Source organism: Macaca nemestrina, chromosome 3 (assembly GCF_043159975.1).
Source record: "Macaca nemestrina isolate mMacNem1 chromosome 3, mMacNem.hap1, whole genome shotgun sequence".
Taxonomy (NCBI): Eukaryota; Metazoa; Chordata; class Mammalia; order Primates; family Cercopithecidae; genus Macaca; species Macaca nemestrina.
Genome location: NC_092127.1, coordinates 96,284,643 through 96,306,133, shown reverse-complemented (window position 1 = coordinate 96,306,133; position 21,491 = coordinate 96,284,643). Strand labels below are relative to the sequence as shown.

The window sequence follows — 21,491 nt, the reverse complement described above, 5'->3', positions numbered from 1 at the left end:
GATTGTGAAATTTTTTTTTACTCTTTTATTCCCACGTTGGCTAACACTGAGAAACTTATATTCTCAGCAGGATAAAACAAAATATTTTGGGCCAATATTTACGCCAGGATAAGTGAAGAAATAAAAGAGAGTCACTCAAAGGATATCCTAGATGAGAGCATTTTGGTCAAACAAATTTACAAATCAAATAGGGTATAAAAATGAATTTCCTTAATTTTAACCATAATTTACAAATATCTTCACATAGTATAATTGCAGAAATGGGTCCATGATTTCAGCAAGAAAAGACACTCTGCCAAAATATTAATATAATATCTTCCTAAATTGTCTCTTCAAAAGCATCACATTTTGTTAATATTTTCTTATCCATGCCCTTTAGAACAAACATTTTAAGAGATAGCATGTAGTAGTATTTAAAACTAAAAAATCTTAGTTTTTATGGCTAAGACTTTGAGCCACTTTGCAAATAAAAATAAATTTTAATTGAGCCTTAGGAGTATGAAAATAATCAGTAAATTGAACCTGCATAAAAAATTCTGAGGGAACAATTGTCAAGGAACTATACTAAAAATTCACTATCATGGAATGTGGAATAAATATTTATTGGAATCTTCTTTAACCCAAATGTCAGTTTAGTGCATACTCATACAGTTAGTGATTGCAATTATTTGTGAGATACAGTATTGAATATACATTTAATATTTTGGGGAAGCTGATTAGCTTTCCTGAATATTTCAAATCCTGGATTCTTAGATTTGAAGGAGACCTCCGAAATGGTCTTCTGTTCTAAATTGCAGCGTTCCATTTGGCAGTACTCCTGATAGGTGACCATCCAGCCCCAGTTTGAAAAATACCATGAATAATCTTCTTGATCTCACATTGGCAAATGTAACAGAAATAGGATAAAACAAGATATTATTTTAAAATTACCTTGTGCTGTTGTTTGTCCACTGTATCACTATCGTTGCATTAGTCTGCAGTTGAAGGTATTACCTACAAAACTCATGCATCTTTCCACTATTTTATTCTTTATTGCATCTAAAAATGTATAGTTTATGTTATAAATGTATTGTAATATTTATATCACCAGGTATAGTGAAGTATAATCTTAATAATTCCTGTTAATGTCTGACCTGACACCTTGTAGATGTTCAACAAATGTTGGTCCTGTTCACTTTTCAGTTTTGAAAGTACAATATTTCATCTGATGGATGCTGAGGGTTCTATTGATAATTCTTCAACTTTAAACATAATTTCAATTAAATATAAGCATAGTTTTCATCAGATTTAATATGACTTCAATGTTGTGACTATTTAATATAATTTATATCATCTAATATTTGATTTAACAATATAAGTTTGAATGCCACTTATGTCTCTGAAAGAACTTATAATTTTTTGAAAATTCATTCAGTTATAGTTTCTAATTTGATAAAATTAGAGATTTTTAGGATGCACTTTTTTTTCACATTTCACGAAACTTATCCTTTTAATTTATGAGTTCTTTTAAAATTTTTTTAACCACAATTAGATATTTTCATTTTTAGGAGTTACAGCACACTTTAAGAATTTTTTAAAAATGGCATAATGTGTGCTACTCATGTGACAGTTGCACTAAAATCCTAGACTTCATCGTTACACAATTTATCTATTTAACTAAAAACTACTTGTACCCCTAAAGCTACTGAAATAATACAATTTTTAAACATGAATAAAAAGAAGTGTCAATGACTTTTTGTCATTTTTCACATTGGCACTGTTATTGGTAGCCCATAAACTATAAAATTCATGAGGCAATTGTAGATATACAAGGTTATGTATAAATCTGATTCATAGACAATCTTATGAATTCTTACCACAGTAAGAAAAATGAATGGAAGTAAAATAGCAACTTTGAGAATACAACTATTTTTGTACATTTCTCTTTAGCAGGAATCAAGGTTTTAATTTTTTTGCTTGTTGTTTTCTTACATTTTTATTTCATATTTTGTTTTTGAGACAGTCTCATTCTGTTGCCCAGACTGGAATGCGGTGGCATAATCTTGGCTCACTGCAACCTCTGCCTGCTGGGTTCAAGTGATTATCACGCCTCAGCCTCCAGAGTATCTGGGACTACAGGTGCGCGCCACCAAGTATGGCTAATTTTTGTACTTTAGTAGAGATGAAGTTTCACCATGTTGGCCAGGTTGGTCTCAAACTCCGGACCTCAAGCAATCCACCTGCCTTGGCCTCCCAAAGTGCTGGGACTACAGGCATGAACTACTGTGCCTGGCCTGAAATCAAGGTTTTAGTCCACCTGGTACCATATCTAAGATAAATCATAGAGCATTTAGTTACTTAATCCAAAATATATTTTTGCAGTATGCATCTATCCCTAAAATCCTTGAAACAAAAAGTATCATTTTCTAACTAGAAATGTAGATTTATACTATAATTTTTCTTTTAAATAATAGTAAAACATATCTATATCATTTTTTTTTACTCTGACTCCAGTGTATAAGCATTAGTAAAGGAAAATTCTGTGTTTTAGTATATTTCATACCTAAATTTTCTTTGACTTAATATTTTCAGTATTATCTGTAAAATTGCTTTCATTACTATTTCTTTTGTATTTTGTATGTTATACATGCATTAAAACAAAATGTGAGGGAAGACATTATTTTTGTAATGGTCTATGCACTGAGATAAACTGAAATGTATATCAAATCAGTCATTAGCCCTCAAATTTACCTAAATGATTCCATATATCCTGGTATTTCTCAAAAACAAATTGACTTAGTGTTTGTGTTTTTCTCTAGAGGTCCAGAATTGTACTGATGGCTGAATAATAAGTCAGGAAATTTGACCTATATGATTTTTTTCTTCACGAACTCATGCCAGTTAGAGTAATTGCATTTTAGATTATAATTTTGTTGTAAGATATAAACAGGTGACAATTAATGTAAAATCATATGAAAATGGGAGACATATTTAACAATGTAACTATCATTGAACAAATGTCTGTTAACAACTTAAAAGCAGTGTAAAGGTAACCAAATAATTCAAAATCGTGAAGTATTTCTTCACGCTTAGATTCATTTTTAAAACTTTGCTTATCTATAATTAGAGACTGTGACATTCAGTCATCTGAGAGGCAATACCAGTAAGGATCATCTACCAAATTTTTATGACTTGAGAATAGGCATTTTGTATAAGTAAACTCCAGTTGTTTGCTGCCTACAATATTCCATATATTAAAAATAACATGTGCCAAAAAGTCTTCATCTGAGAAAATCTGTACAACATTTATGTGAACGTTAATGAATGTTATTTTTAACAATAGCTTATTAGGAACCCTGATTTTCAAATAAATATGTGAAGATATTTAATATACGAGTATCAGCGTTTTCCCAAGAAAGGTAAGTGGATGTTTATTATCTGTGAGTCAGATATATGTCAGTTTAGACATTTAAAAATAAATCACTTTAATCTGATGTTGTAATACAGATTATAAAAACATCCTTAAGCCGTGAAAATGATCTACCAAATCAGATAAATAAAAAAGAGGGAAATAGATTTAATCAAAACATTCTTTCCATGGGAGGAGGGTATTTTTGGTGATAGGAACTCACTTCCCTGAGAAAATGGAAATGTATTTGGTTTTAAAAATTAGAATCAACACATGGATGAAACCATAAGAAATAGAAATGCAAATTTTATATGTATATTTTCATTACACTATTGCCACTGTGATTTTAAATGCAGTATTTCAATACCAATAATTAATTTAACATAATACCTCTGTTTTAATAAAGCAACTTTATATGGTGATTTTTGTTTTCTTATCCAGGCTGATTCATATATAATGATGATAAGATCACTAGCATCAGAGGAATGAAAACTTGATTTATGCTGTGCAGATACACATCCCTTTATAAATAATCTTGCAACTTGATACAGAAAGTGTCTATAATTCTGGCATGTTTGACATTCCCATTCAGTACAACAACTCGTTGACATATACTTAATTTGCTACTTCTTGAAGGTGTTGCTTGAAGTTTCCTTCTACTTGACAGGTGTTTGACAGTTCAGTCTCACTCAGAGCTTAACAAAATGGGAAAAGAATGCATTTTCTGAACCCCTATGGAATATCCATTTTATGTCATTTTATGACTTTGATAGTATCCAGGACTCATTTCTGTTCCTCTAGATAGTCAATAACGTGCACTTTTACTTGTGGCTTTTTAAGATATGTGTATATACCTTTAGATTTCCATCAGACTCTATCTTGAAATGTCAAATCTTTATGTCCTGCAGTTCTTAAACTATAACTGATGTTTACAATATGGACTGTGAAGGAAATTAGACAAAAATACGTTTTCTGTTCTCCCACTGTTTTAGTCCATTTAGGCTGTTATAGCAAATTACCATAGACTGGGATGCTTAAACAACAGACATTTATGTCTAGCAATTCTGAAGGCTAGACATGTGAGATCAGAACGTCAGCATGGTCAGGTTCTGGGGCAAGCCCTCTTCCTTGTTGCAAACAGCCAACTTATATCCTCACATAAGAAAGAGAGCAAGCTATACAGGTACTTAATTTCATTAATAGGCTCTACTTAATTATCTCCCAAAGGCCCTACCTCCATATGCTGTTGGGATTAGATTTCAACATATAAAAGTGTTTGGATATACAAACATTCAGTTCATAACACCTGCCATTTGTATATTTTAACAAGATGTAAAAATAGAAATATTCATAATACAAATAATGTTCTTAGTATCTGGTATCATTGACAAATTATTTCAGCTGCTTTGCTTTTGAATACATATTTATATCCATGCAGATTTATCAGAATTCTTCATGTAACTTCAGTACACACACACACACACACACACACACACACACACACACACATTCACACACACTTTTTAAGATGTAAGCATATGATTTCATTTTAGAAGCAAGCAGAAGCATATTGTACGTCAGTGTCCACAGATAGAGTACCTAATATAAAACTGAGTTTCTAAAGGAAACATATTTTAGGTGAAAATCTGTTTAGCTTACCAGTATCTATATAATATGTGCAAAATCCTTGACATCAAATTGAAAGATCCCTTGTAATTGATCTTACCATATATTTCTAGCCTAATTAATCTTCTACATTTACCCTGCCAGTTCTCTGTTCCTGCTCATTGATTCCCTAACAATGTAAGGAGAGTTCCTTTGTTAAGCCATTCACAGAAAGTTTTCCCTGTTCTTCTCTATCTGGAAAAAAAAAAAAAAAAAAAAAAAAAAAAAAAAAAAGTCCTCTATCCTTAGAGATGTAACCCAAAGTCCATGAAGCGTTTTACTGATACTTTCATTTTCTGTTACAGCACCTGCTGTTTCTTTTATGCCATGGGGTGGGCACATTTGGTATTCGTGTCTTGTATTATTGCTACTTGATCCTTAGATTGCATCTTATTTTACTTTTGATGTATGTGGTAGTCTGAGGCCCACAAACAGATAGAACCCACACAGTAATTTGAAGATAGAAAGTTTAATATAAAGAATCAATAGATATAATACAGTATTTATGTAATGGAAGATTAGCTATTAATAACTAAAGATGACTCTAAATAACACAGCAATAGTAATTATAAGGAGAAACCATTGCCTCTGAAGCTGAGAGGCCCCCCAAAAGAACCTCCTTACCCTCGGCAAGGCTGATATCCAAACTTTATTTGCGAGGACATGCCTGTGGCTCACTGGCTGGTGGACAAATTGTTGAGGTGCTGGGGCAGCAGGACTTGTTGGAAATGTTTTCCTCTGGGATTCCAAAAGAGTCACCCATAGGGAGGATCCTCACCAGCAGCACTCCTCTTCAAAGCCATCTAAGGGGTGCCATCTACGTAAAGGTGCCTCACTGGCAACACTCCACTGCTTTGCCATCTCAGAGGGTAATGGAAAATGCTATCCACAAGGAGATTGCACATTGAAAGTGAATGCAAAGCCACGTAAGGGGGTGTGGAAGACGCCATCCACAGGAAGTGCTGAGCTTCAGAACTCACTGAAAAGCCATCAGACAGAGTGCCTGGGTGCTTCTAGCCACCATGTGCTATAGGAGCCAGGTATGAAAGAAGCCTTATGCTGAGAGGAGCACACTAGGACCAGAAAGATAAACCTTTCTTCCTCTAGTGTCCCTCCAATGTCATGTACTCACAGAGCTCAGAATGTGCAAGTTTACAAGGAAGAAATATTTATCAAACCCATCTCCATTATTGTAGAGCAGGCAATGGGGGGTGGATTTGGATGTGATAATCAATATATTCATAATTGGCACGATATACTTATTTATTGACTCTTTGAACAAATCAGAATTTCTTGCAAGATAGAAATACATTCTTATCATTCCTTTTGTGCCCAGGATTTTTTAAAAATCTCAAATAAATATTACTATGTTTCTCCATGGTATTATTATTATGATGTAAACTTTATCTTTGACATTTTATGTGCACAAGATATGTCCTAAGCATTAAAGATAACTGTGTTACATAAGTGCACATTATTTTGCTTAGTATGTGTATGAGCATGTGTGGGCATGTATGGGTGTATATAAAGTCAATATTTGATTTATGAGTGACCAATTTGAAAGTTAATAAAATGGGTTTGCTGAAAGCTAGAAGGTAGCTACTTTAAACATCAGAAAGACAAATGACAAGTCTTGGTATCAGCTAGTTAAACATATAAGTTTCTACCTTTGATAAGATCATGCCACACATTGATTTTTCTATTAATTTAAATAAAGGCAGGTATAGGAAATTTACTTTAGATTTCCATCTTTGAATGTTATAAAATGTTGTACTAATACATATTGATTTCTTAAATGTTATAATCTTATTATACTTAAAGATTGGGGCTGGGTGTAGTGGCTCATGCCTGTAATCCCAATACTTGGGGAGGCGGAGGCAGGGGGATTGCTTGAACAAAGGAGTTCAATACCAGCCTGGGCAACATGATGATACCTCATCTCTACAAAAAAAACAAAACAAAATAAAATAAAAACTAACTCGGCATTGTGGTGTGTACCTCTAGTCTCAGCTACTTCGGAGGCTGAGGTGGAAAGATCACCTGAGCCCAGGAGGTTCAGGCTGCAGTGAGCCATGATCATACCGCTGTACTCCAGCCAGGGTGACAGTGCAAGACCCCGTCTCAAAAAAAAAAAAAAAAAAAAAGCAAAAAACACAACCAACTAAACAAACAAATGAACAAAAATACCCCACACAAACAAAAGAGCAGTATTATTTTTTAAAGTACATTTTACTAAAGATAGACCTTAACCCATTTATGCCTAGTGTACTTTAACTGATTTGTCTTCAAATGTATTCACATTAAAACCTTATTATTGCTCATACATTAATGCATGTTTCCTTGTTTTCAGGTTTATGTATACTGATTGTCTGTTACATAGCCAGGCAAAATAAATGTCAGAGTTTGGTAAAGACTTCCACAGGGAGAAGGGAGGAGTGTTTGCATATGAAGGTTAAATATGCTAAAATCACAAAAATTACAAATGTCTTAGGTATTTTCTAGGAAACAATGCATAAATATTTGCTACTAAAATATTTTTATTTTATTTTGTTTTGTTTTTTTGTAGAGAGTTCTGGCATTTGATTCATGTGGTCTAGATTCAAATTCTATTTTTATCATTTACTGTTTGATAAAATAACTTATGTTTAAAGTTTACATAACTCTTCTGGAAAATAGGAATTCTAATAGTACTAGTTTATGAAAGAGTTTTTGTGGATTTAGTAGAAGATGAAACTCATTAACAACTTACAAAGCTCTGCTGTATTGAAAATTGAGGAGAAATAAATTTACAACAAATAAAAGCTGGTAAATTTAAAAATAACGATATAGTGTACATATATCTGCAATTCTTCTCTCTCTTCTAAGGTTCACTTTGTACATAACTACCTAGCTGCCCTTCATGTACCTTAGAACTTCATCTACTATCTTCAAAATCTACTCAATGACCTTCACTACTTACATAATTCAGGGACCCAGGAGTCACCATTAACCCTACACTGCTCACATTCACATCCAGTTGGCCACTAACTCATGTTCAGTCTGTCTTTTTAAATTCAATGTAGTATGTTTCCTTCCTCATATTCACCCTTAAAATTTTCTTTAACTTTAAATATCAGCAATTATATATTTGTTTTTCTTATTTGGCTTAATTCATTTAGTTTTTCACTGCATTTTATCCCTGCTCTTATCAGCTACATTACTGTGGGTTTAAAAATTATAATTTGATCATATTATTTCTCTCTACAAAGCTTTTAATGCCATTCTCTCAATACACTTTACTCCTATTGCCTTCAGGATAAAGTTTATACTTATCCTAGATGACATTACTTTATCCATAGGATGACCTTACCAAAACCCTTAAGTTCTAGTCTTAACCTACCTGTCCAGCCATATCTCCCATAAGGCCATCTCTCCCCATAAATATCTAATGCTCAATTTTGAGAGAATTGCTGACAATTCCTTGAGATTGTTTTTTATGCTTCCTTGTTTTTTCAAATCTTATATTTTCTCTGGAATGCCATTATAATAATGTTTAATTGATTTGTAACAAAACTAAACAAAACTACTGTGATTTGTTCATGGCTTACCTTATGTTAGATATTCGCCGGTTTTTTTTTTGTTTTTTTTTTTGTTTTTTAAGAGAAAGATGGTGTCTCACTATATTGCCCATGCGAGTCTCAAACTCCTTGGCCCAAGTGATCCTCTCCCTTGGCCTCCCAAAGTGTTGAGATTGTAGGTGTGAGCCATTGTGCCCAGCCTTGCCAAATTTTTTACACATATTATTTAATCTATGTTCTATGGCAATTTAGTGCAGAAACAGTTACAGGGAAGTTTTATTTCATATCCAAGTTTACAGAATTATAAGTGGTAGAGTCAGGCCAATGTTATGTTTCTCACTAAAAACTATGCTATCCAAAAGATGCTGCAAAACTGACCTCAATCATATTTATCTGTGTGAAACCTTTTCTGACACATCTACACATGAGATATTGATAATCATGTTCTTTTTTTATGTTATCTCTATATCCACAACTGTTTCTCTTATCTCAGATGTCACACTAAACTTCAACTGTGAACTTTATGTCTGTTATTCCCACTTATCTATAAACTGATAAGCAGAATAACAGTATTTTAAAAATCATAACCTCTTGCCCAGTGTATAGTTAGTTCTCAATAAATTACATTTGAATGAATGAACGAATGATACAGATTCCTTCTTTTATTTTGTATTCAACTTCACCCATGCAGGAGAGACTGGAAGTGTATTTAGCTATTATCTTCATATTCAGAAAACATTAAAAAAAGAAAAATTGCATGTGAGATGGTTCTTGAAAGATAATGATGGAGATTTTGACAGGTGGAGGTAGAATGAGAAAAGACATTACAAACGAAGGCCCAACTTAATAAGAGCTATTTTGCCTCTACTAATGGACAGTTAACAGTCTGATTTGGTGTATTGCCTGGAAATGATCTTGCTCACAAACTTATTAGCTGTTCAATTTACTTTTAAGTAAATGGGCAAGTGGCAAATATATGAGGAAGTCAGAGGAACCTTTCTTATATTAACTTGATGAGTTGCTATACCATTGAAATCTCTTACCTCACCCAGAACAGCCCGTCTGGGAGTGCTCTTTCATACTTATGTCTCTTCTGGGTGTGTGAGGCAAACATGAAGGTTATATCAGACACATATGAATATATTCAATGAATTTCTGCCTATGGACAACTACCCTTTTGCAATACATATTTGAAGCATGTTTTCTACATGAATAATGTCTTGAAGCCCAAATTATATAATTGTATCTGTAATTTATATGCTTGATATACCCTTCACAATAATTCTGTAACATATGTTTTTCTCATTTTTAAATATTTATGAAGAAGCTTATGTTGCAAGAGCTTCATTCTCACTATATATACCTGAATACTGTGATACGTTAGTAATGGGCACTGAATCAGAACTATTTATTTATATCCTACACTAAAGTCCTTGTTTTATGAACTAGGCAACTTTACTCCCAGCATGAACATGAGCATGAGCAGGAGCAAATGTTATGGCAACAGGAAAGCATACTATCATTCAGAGAATTATCTAGAAAGTGGATAATTTTGGCCGAATCTGAGATTCTTAGTGCTGTTTATACATCACAATCACCCATGGGAGGTTTTAAAACTTATGCTCTGACATAACCACAAACTTCCCCCACAGACAAATTCAACCCCAACTGCTGAGAGAGGGGTCCTGGTATCAGAAGTTTTAAGTTTCTGAGTGATTCTAATGTGCAGCCGGTACTGAGAACCACTGGACTGAAATAAAGGGCACATGCACGAGGGTGGCATGAAGAGTGAATAGGGTTTAAAAAGGAATATTAGAATCAGATTGGCAGGATAAAACCCCAACAGCCTCACTCAGTAACTATGCGACCTTGGATTAATTACTAAACTTCTTGAAATCTCTATTTTCCTGTAAGATGGGGATAAACTAAAACATGTAAAATACTTAACATTTGGAGTCAGTTTAATTAATGGTATTCTTACTATTCAAAGAAAACACAAAATAAATTTGAAAAATGATAATAGGACTATGTCGTGGAAATATTTGACTAATAACTGAAGGAAAGGATATTACTATGATAACATAGATGACAAAAACAAATTAGAGATATATTTTTTGCTCAGATGCTTCTAATATTTATTATTTTTCTTTTTATATCTTATTTGCAGTTAAGTAATATTTGGTATTAAGCAGTTTTTAATTGCAATAAGCTTATAAATTACTAGTACTCCATAATGAAGAGAAATGATAAAAGTCTGTCTTGTTTTGATAATATATGAATAATAGTGAGAATTACAATATGCTTTCTTTTACTAAGCATCAGATATTTTTTAGATGAATAGAATTTTGATGAGTTAACTACCAATTGCATAGTACCATTTACAATCTCATTTTTGAAAGACATTGCTTGTCTTGAAACAATCTAGAACTGACAAATGACAGCATAAGATACTCTGCTTTGCATATTAAAAGACTTTCACATTCAATTCTCATTTGGTTCTGCCCACAGCCCTGAGACATGCAAATTAATGAGTTGTATAAGGTTTATTGACTTTTAGGGGAGAGGGATATGACAAGAACCCTTCCCTTCTAACTTTGAATGTAATGCTTCTTTTGTGACACACATACTTATTTGGAATATGTTGAAAGTCTAGAAACTAAGAGTTAATATGTAGGCAAAAGAATCAGTGCAATGCTATGAACTCAGTGTGAGTAGATCTTAGGGATCCTAAAGGACACTCTAATGCCTTGTAGATTTAAGCTGAAAGTCAGAGAATCAGTTAAGATAGCAGAAATCTAAAATTTGTCAAAATATCAAACAGGCAGAGTTAACTCTACCAGAGTCCGAATGACTCAAACATTGTTAGCAGCAAATGAAGACAAAGAAAGAAAACAGCACTATGCAACCTCTGGTTTGCTTATGGTACTTACTAGAAGTGAATAGTCTTGGCTGCAATGAACTTTATAGAAAGTGTTTTGCTTAGAGAATGTCAGAATCCTATAAATACCATGGAAATGGCAGGTGGCGTAATGTCTTCTGCAGTCTCATTTCAGCAGATAAACTTCTTTGGTTCTATTTAGAATGCATTCTTTGTACTACAGTCAATGTTTCAGGCAACAGTGATGTATATACAAATATCTTCAACATTCTATTAATTTCAGGTTCAATTTTTACTGAAATCAATATCTATTAAAATTATAATTAATCTTATTTTAAATTGTACAAACTTCCTATTCTCTTGTATCAATATAATATCAGATGTCTACAAATCTAATCCGATTTTCAAGTTAACAAAATAACCTAGAAGCAATACTATAATCATCTTCTCTAATATATATACTTAAGATAAAACAGCTAATTATAAACAACTTATGCATGGAAGGATGCAAAAAGTATGTGATTTTTACTTAATATAGTGATAAAGAAATTGATAGAGTAAATTTAATTAACTGTATATATAGCCAATTTGAAATTTAGGTATACTCCAAAGGTAGATATTTTGAATTGATGTGTTTAACTGGCTTAATTCAACATAATTTAAGCCAGCTATTTCATAAAATTTTGTTTATTTCAAAGGTAATGAGTGCTTCTTGTAAATAATTCCAATACAAAAATATGTGGAGCAAAATGCAACATTAAGAAGTACACCAAAATTATGATGGTCAATGCCTCTGGCAATGAGGGAATGGGATTAGAAGAGAGAACAAAATGGTTGACAACCTTATCTGTCATGCTTAATATATTTTATAAATAAAGTTAAAATGATGAAATGTTTCTATTAATAATCATGGATTCTATGTAAGAATTCGTTACAGTATTTTTGTAGCTGTTTGTGTTTTTTAAGTTTCTCAAAAGTGTTTAAGATTTAAATTTGACCATGTTACTAGGTAATTGAGCTTGATTTAAATTAATTCCCTGGAGTTATATAAACAGAATGTTAAAATAATATTTTTAACTCTACAGGCATTCACTTCCATATTCATTAATGTAATACAAGAAACCAGATTCTACTGTGATAAACTTACAAATTGTATTGGAATCTTCCTGCATATAGCCCACCCCCTCAATAAGGCACTATAAAAGCTATTTTAAGTAATGTTCTCTCAATCATAAGAAAACACACATAGCAAGAACAAAAGGCAGTGATTCCTTTTTCCATTTCCATGTAACTTGTCCTCAAGCTAAGCAGTCCTGCAACTGAAGCAAAACTGTGTTTCATAATATGAACAGCCACTTAAATACTTTCTCCCCATCTCTTTATGTTTCACTGCTGGGGAAGTTAATAATGATTGAAGTAGGAAGATTATTTTTTAAAAATCAGAAAGTCAGTTTAAAACAACCTAAAATTCTGCCATAAATATCTAGCAGGCGCTGATGGTCACCTGCACACTTGCACCAGATTGTTTATGTATCCAGCAGTCTGGCCATCAGCAGACCAGAGAGGTGCAATGGGGAGGCTCCACCTTGCTGCAGATTCTGATAACTTCTTGCTGCATTTCTATGATGATCTTGCCTTCTAAGTCCCAGATCTTGATGCCAAGGCCTGTGGTAGCTCAGAACCAGTAGTAGTTGGGGGTCAAGCACAGGGCATTGATGATTTTCTCACCACATAGCATATCATGGTGCTTGCCTGTGTTGAGATCCCATGGCATGTTATGGTCAGCATTGCCTCCAGAAGCACAGAGGGGTTCATCTGGAGAGACAGTCACAGTGTTCAGATGGCCCGTGTGGCCAACGTGGTTCATCTTCAGCTCGCAGTTAGCCGGATTCCATACCTTGACCAACTTGTCCTAGCTACAGAGATGATAGTGTTGCTGTTAGGTGAAAAGTGGATAAAAGACACCCACTCTGAGTGGCTCTCCACCTGGTTAATGTATTTGTATATACTCAGGGTTATAACCATGACATGATGGTTTTATCTCAGTTTCCAGAAACAGTCTTCTGGTTGTCAATGGAGAAGGCCACACTCAACACATCCTTGGTATGGCCTACAGATCATCTCATAGTGGTGCCCTGTGTGAGCTCCCAGAAGTACAGGTTTCCAACTCAGGAGCCTGAGAGGAAAAAGTGGCCATCTCAAGAGATGATTTTGTCATAGACGAGGTGGGAATGACCCTTCAGGGCATGCTGTGGGATGCCATAGTTGGTTTCGTCCCTGCTCAACATCCACATGATGATGGTTTTGTCTCAAGAGGAGGATTGTATCATGTCCAGGGTAGTAGCGATCTGGTTACCCAGCTCTCCTGGCCTTTGAGAGTGTCACAAAGGGTCATCTGCTCTGTCGTCGTGGTGAGGTCAGGTGTCACTGCAGCAACGAGGATGCCACTGGGTAGCTCAGAGAGACCAGAGGGACAAACACCACAGCAGTCCTGCAAAGGCCCTGCCACAAAAAAGTGAACCAAGCAGGGAAATTTTGATACATGAAAAGTAAAACGTGTAGGCACAGGATGGAATAGTTTCAGTAATTTAGAGTCTATGTGAAGGGCAATATGGGAGAAGGTAATTATGTACAAAAGTATCTTGGAGTGGGTTGAATTGTTTGCCCTTTGCCCTTTATGAGTCGTGTGTGTGTGTGTGTGTATGAGAGAGAGAGAGAGAAGTTGTCTATTGCCAATTCATACAAGGATTAAAATTATGAACTATGAACATTTCATGGCAGAATTTTTGCCAATAAATTATTAAACATTAATAATTTATTGAATCCGTAATAGGTGACATGAGAGGAACTGACTCAGGGAAGCAAATTAGGCTGTCCATAGTCACACAGACAGAAAGGTTGGAAACTGGATGGCAACACAGGTCTGTTTGACTAGAAAATTCCAATACATCTTCTTGTCACCTGAATAGTACTTATATTTATTAGAAGAGGTCACTCAAAAGTTCTAAATAAAAGTATATCTAGATCATTGTACAATAAAAAACATCTTACATCTTCCTTAAATTATGTTAATTTTAGTGTGTCAGTAATAAGAATAAGATAAATTAGTTGTTGGTAAAGAGGTACTAATCTGATAAGCTCTGAAATTCCTTCAAGCCCTTTTGTTTATTTATCTTTCCATGGATAGAAAATGGCCACAAAATATAAGAAGGATGTGACTATTCTCCTAGGAATGTGCATTGTCCACCCCTGTGCCTGACAGGTCGTACTTTTTGTGATGACTCCAGAATACTCTCTATCCTATCAGTAATTCCTTCCAGTGTTGATAATGAAATTGAGAATAGGGACTGGCGGTAGTAAGAACAGGGATGGTGTCTATGGGGTTGCCTAATAACTAATATTGTGGGTAATGTCTAATACAAAGGGATTTTCAATCTGACTGGTAATTCAGGGGAGATAGGATAAAGTGAAGTATCTCTGAAATGTCTGAGCTAGATAATGAAGGTTAGGCCAGGTGAACAGAAATGTTAGGAGTTGACCTGTAGGCTAAGAAAGATGTAGAAAAAGGCATTTTTGCCCGCTTAGGCTGAGATTCTCTTCCTTTTTGAATAGAATCCATAAGATACCTTTAGGTTCTTCTATTTGGTGGAGGTTATTAAAATTTATCATTACTTGTATATTTGAAAAATACATGATCTTCTTTATCATCTCCAAATGTTTAAGTCTGTGCTGTGTAGTAGCTATGATATTTTTTCCCCATTTCTTTTGTTTGTTTGTTTCTAGCAATATTTTTTTTTTTTTTTGCCAGCTATTCCCTGATACCTGTGACACTCTTTTTTGCTAAGAAAATACTTATGTCTTGGGTGCTAGATTCATGGCTAGGGTTTTATATTCCCAAAAGAATAAATTCATTATTAACATATGTTTCTGAAGATAAACTTTTATTTAGTCAAAATTTAGTAAGAGTTGAAAGCCATGAATTGCTCTTTTAAAAAACTGAAGAAAATTATAATTATCAGACCTACCTCAAAGCTCTCTGCCTTTATACCTTATCAGGCCATTCCCCTTGCATTTATATGTAACAAGGTTACTCTTTTAGTTTATGTTAATTGCTGATATATCTACTCATAAACTACTGTATAAATTAATGTTAAGAGTTTGGATTGACTAAGAAATGAACTTTAAATTGCCTCTATAAACGTTAAACTTACCTTCCATTTTGTTTTTTAGGAAAACCCATGCTGTGCTCCTCAGTAATTAATAAAATATCAAAATAGGTTACTTGTTAGAAAAACTATTAAACAGGTTGATGCTATAGCAATAATGACATGATAAACAGATAAATATATGAAAGTTTATAATCCATAATTTATTTTTAATATCCACAAACTTCTTAATAAAAAAGTATTAACATGTATCCCAGAACTTAATATATAATTAAAAATAAATACATAAATTTTTTTAAAAAGTATTAACATTGGCCGGGCGCGGTGGCTCAAGCCTGTAATCCCAGCACTTTGGGAGGCTGAGACGGGTGGATCACGAGGTCAGAAGATCGAGACCATCCTGGCTAACAGGGTGAAACCCCGTCTCTACTAAAAAATACAAAAAACTAGCCGGGCGAGGTGGCGGGCGCCTGTAGTCCCAGATACTCGGGAGGCTGAGGCAGGAGAATGGCGTGAACCCGGGAGGCGGGGCTTGCAGTGAGCTGAGATCCGGCCACTGCACTCCAGCCTGGGCGACAGAGCAAGACTCTGTCTCAAATAAAAAAAAAAAAAAAAAAAAAGTAAAAGTATTAACATAGATCTGCCCATTTAAGAAATGTTTCCATGACAGACACTTAGATACTTCTCAAACAATCACCCACCTCTTCTTCTGATTTAGTTCAGGAATTATGCCTAGGAATGAAAAATCAGTAGTAAACCAGGGTACAACTAGTCTAAAAAGCACTTTTTTTGCAAATTACAATAAAAAATCATCCTATGAACTGATGGATGATGAACAGAAAAAAATCCAGCTTCCATTGGGGCCCACAGACTGTTGAGAAGAATGCATATTGAGCTTCAGCCCCTACTGAAACTCTTGGCCAAGTACGAAGTTACATGAACACATGCAGCAGCCCTGTCTAAGCCACAGCTGCTTATCAGGTGTGCTATGGCTCTGAGGTGGGTTGCAAATATGCTGAGACATTGATCTCTTCAGCTGTCATAACAGCGAAGTGAGTCTTAACATGGCCAAATCCCATGAACAGAACACCTCCAGGCTTCTGCAGTCTGCAACATCTCAAACCCCTATCATTATTTGCTATGTGACATCACACAAGAAAGGCTAAAACCAGTCTTGGTCACACTGTTCCCATTCACATGCGGGTATTTAAAGGTAGATATTTTAGTAGGCTAGGTTGCATATTATTCCCATATAAAAGAGAACCACCTCCACCCTCAACAGAAGCCATGTTGTCAAAATAGCATGTAATGCAAGGAGCCAAGGCAGCCCTTATGCAGGCCTGAAGGAATGCTCAATAGACAGCTGGACATTGTGCCATCAGCAAAATAGGAAACAGCCTTCAGGTTCTTACCAACATTGGGGAACTACTTAATTCATTTTCTGGAGCCCATGTTAGGAGAAATATTAAATGCTCTAACTGCTTAAGCCACGTTTGGTTTGATATATTGCTACTTGTAGCTGAAAATATCCTGAGTGTTCCAACTTCGCACTCCTTCAGTGAGTACTCAGTACAGCAGCCAGAGTGATCCTGTTAAAACACAAGTGGCATCTTATCACCCTTCTGCTCAAAATTCTCAGTAGTTTTCCGTTTCATTCGGAGTAAATGCTAAAGTCCTTTTTCAGAACTAGAAATCCTGTGTAATCTGCCCTTGCTCTATCTCCTCCTTTCCTCCTACCTTCTCTGAATTAATTCCTACTTATTTCTCTTTGTCTATTTTATTTAAACAGATAAAGCATGCATCCAACTTAGGGTCTTTGCACTTGCTATCCTCTGCCTTGAAAACTCTTTTCCCTGATAGCTTCATGGATTGCTTCCTAACACTCTTTTGCTCTTTACATTAATCTTCCTCTCTCATTGAGGCTTTTCCTGGATGCACCATCTAATGACGTTCCAACCACCGATCCCTAACACACCATATTTTCTATATTACTTCCTTCTCTATATTTGCCTGTAGTACTTCTGTGTAACATGTTTTTTTTTTAATTAATTATCTCTTGTGGTCTGTTATTCCCACTGGAATGTAAGTTCCAAAAAGGAGTTATTTTTGCCTGTTTTGTTGCATACTGCATGTCCAGTATCCATAATAGTACCTAGGACTTAGAAGGCTCTTAATAAATATTAGTCAAATGCATGAATCATAGGAGTTAAGTTTACTAGACTACTTGCATTACATTATTCTCGCTTTGAGTGTGACAACTTGTAATTATCTGTATAAAATAACCAAGGTATGTAAATTAATTTAGTACTTTTGTACAAAACCTTATATTGATTTGCAAATTAGTTGACTTAAAATGCCAAGTATTGGCCGGGCGCAGTGGCTCACATCTGTAATCCCAGCACTTTGAGGGGTTGAGGAGGGTGGATCACGAGGTCGGGAGATCCAGACCATCCTGGCTAACATGGTGAAACCCTGTCTCTACTAAAAATACAAAAACATTAGCCAGGCGTGGTGGCAGGTGCCTGTAGTCCCAGCTACTTGGGAGGCTGAGGTGGGAGAATGGCATGAACCCGGGAAGCGGAGCTTGCAGTGAGCCGCGATCGCGCTACTGCACTCCAACCTGGGCAACAGAGCAAGAATCCGTCTCAACAAATAAATAAATAAATGAATGAATGAATGAATAAATAAATAAAATGTCAAGTATTACAACATGAGTTTTTCATATAAAAATTAGAAAGACAGGCAATCTGATTTTTATAAATTGGTAATTGGTTTGATTGATCTAATGTTACTTCCTTTATATCCAAGTGTTCTCATGGTGTGGCCTTAGGATACTATGAGTTCTTTGAGAAGAGTTCATTGATATGTTTTGGATTCCATATTCTAACTAAGATGGGAGTTTTTATGTTTCATCAAAAATATCCAAAATTATATGAGAAGGCTATTGAAATACTGTTCTCCCCTCCAGTTACATTCCTATATAAAGCTGGGCCTTCCTAGTATTTCATTTTGTATGTTTCTTAATAAATTGAGTAGAAAATCAGATAAAAGAATCCACTTATCCTCTATTAAGTCAAATATCAAGGAATTTGCAAGAGGTAGGCAATTAAACTCTTCTATTTTATTTAAAACAATTTATATTTATCCAAAAAATATGTTATTTATATTAATGTTTAATGAATTTATTATTAATGAATGAATAAGCATATATATTTGAAATATCAGATTAATTTTGGGTACAAGGAACATCAACAGTTATAATCCATATAAACAAAAACTCTTCAGAGAAATCAATACTTTTCAGCAATGTAAAGGGATCCTGAGATGGAAAAAAAAAAAAAAAAAGGAGGGAGGGAGTCAATTTTTGTTACTAGGTCCCTTATGTCTTTATTTGTTAAATAAACATTTATGTGTTTTAACACTTCCCAGCCCCATCAAGACCCGATCTTCTACCATCCTGGTAGTATCTTCACACTACTGGATTTTGTTTAGATACTAAATAGCTTTTAATCATATTATCTTAAATATGATTTTTTTTCTCCAGCCAAGACACCAGTATTTCAGAGAAGCCCTTTCATGGCAGTGACCCACACTTAATTGTTGCATCTGATGCCCTTAAGAGGGTGCAAAGCAGTGTAAATGCTCAATGAATTTAAAAAAAAAAAGGAATTAATGAATGAATGATATATGAAGAGATGAATATAAGCACTTTCCTTATAACTAAAAAAAATCTAGTTTGCTATTTTATGTTTCAAATTATTTAACATAGAGCTTGTTATATTGCTGGCAGTTTTCTTTCTTTTTTAAACTTACAGTAATATGGTGGCAAGTCATTTGTTTGGTATGAATCTATAACTAAGTAGCCAATTTTGAAAGTTAACTTTGAATGTTAAGAATGTCAAAATATATCTCCACAAATTACCAGATTAATAGATATGTAAGAATTCCTATTACAGATTCAGTTTCAGGAACTTCATGCTAGGCTTTCTTGACTTAAATCTCCAACTAAAAAGCCTGAGTAACTGTATACCCCTACAACTCCTCAAGTAATTGGTGATATTGGTCAAGGATTGTTTCCTAAATAAAACCAAAGTGGATTACATTTGAGTTGCTAAAATCAAAATAGGACTATACTGATTTTAGTTCCCAGATCCATTTTGATTCTTCTACCAGTCACTGATAACCAAAGTTTATTAAGTTAAATTTATTCAGAATTCATAATGACTTTGTTGTAGAAATCTGTGAATAGATTTGCAATTGAGAGATAGACAAAAATTACCTTTGATAAAATTAGTAAATTAATAGTTTTTTGGGTTAGGTAGGGACTTAAGATGAAACTGTTTAACTTATTTAAGAAAACAACTTGATCTAAGCAGTCTATTAGAGCACTTGTATAGAATAGTGTGCTAATTATGTGTCTCTTATCTCTTCATTAAAGTATATTTTTCAGAATTGTTATTTGGTAGCATTGTTTAATAATTGGTTTATGGTGCTTTATAGCCCTAAAGGAAACAAATTCATATTTGGTTATAAATGCCCTACATTTCTGACTTTTAACTAATTACAGATGATAACTTCCTCGCCCCAATTAACTCTTAATTAATGAAGTTTTATATATTTTTTTCTTTTTCTCTTACGTGATTTTGGTAATGAGTTAATCGACATTAAGAAACATTGTTTTTCAAAAATTTGCTAGCCTTTTTTAATGCTCTATTTTAGTACATGTTGAAACAGGTATAAGTAACTTAAAGAAACAAACAAGTGTCTGTACATATCCTTCACCCACTTTTTGATGGAGTTGTTTGGTTTTTTTTCTTGTAAATTTGTTTAAGTCCCTTGTGGATTCTGGATATTAGACCTTTGTCAGATGGATAGACTGCAAAAATTTTCTCCCATCCTGTAGGTTGCCTGTTCACTCTGATGATAGTTTCTTTTGCCGTGCAGAAGCTCTTTAGTTTAAGTATATCCCGTTTGTCAATTTTGGTTTTTGTTGCGATTGCTTTTGGTGTTTTAGTCATGAAGTCTTTGCCCATACCTATGTCCTGAATGGTATTGTCTAGGTTTTCTTCTAGGGTTTTTGTGCTTTTAGGTTTTACATTTAAGTCTTTAATTAATCTTGAGTTAATTTTTGAATAAGGTGTAAAGAAGGGATCTAGTTTCTGTTTTCTGCATATGGCTAGCCAGTTTTCCCAGCACCATTTATTAAATAGGGAATCCTTTCCCCCATTGCTTGTTTTTGTTAGAAGACATTTATGGGGCCAGCAAACATTTGCAAAAAAGGTCATCATCACTGGTCATTAGAGAAATGCAAATCAAAAGCACAACGAGATACCATCTCATGCCAGTTAGAATGGCAGTCATTAAAAAGTCAGGAAACAACAGATGCTGGGGAGGATGTTGAGAAATAGCAATGCTTTTACACTGTTGTTGGGAGTGTAAATTAGTTCAACCATTGTGGAAGACAGAGTGTGGTGATTCCTAAAGGATTTAGAACCAGAAATACCATTTGACCCAGCCATCCCATTACTGGGTATATACCTAAAGGATTATAAATCATCTACTGTAATGACACATGCACACAGATGTTTATTGCAGCACTATTCTCAATAGCAAAGACTTGGAACCAACCAAATGCCCATCAATGATAGACTGGATAAAGAAAATGTGGCACATATACACCACGGAATACTATGCAGCCATAAGAAAGAATGAGTTCATGTCCTTTGCAGGGACATGGATGAGACTGGAAACCATCATTCTCAGCAAACTAACACAGGAACAGAAAACCAAAGACCACATGTTCTCACTCATAAGTTGGAGTTGAACAATGAGAACAC

General features: G+C 34.4%; 1 protein-coding gene and 1 pseudogene across 3 annotated transcripts in view; one reads left to right on the top strand and one right to left on the bottom strand.

The window, feature by feature from the left end:
• Positions 1–21,491, top strand: part of LOC105479619 (glutamate ionotropic receptor delta type subunit 2) — a 1,566,744-nt gene that overhangs the window by 515,848 nt on the left and 1,029,405 nt on the right. The gene's annotated exons all lie outside the window — the stretch shown is intronic.
• Positions 12,989–13,985, bottom strand: LOC112426319 (small ribosomal subunit protein RACK1-like; annotated as a pseudogene).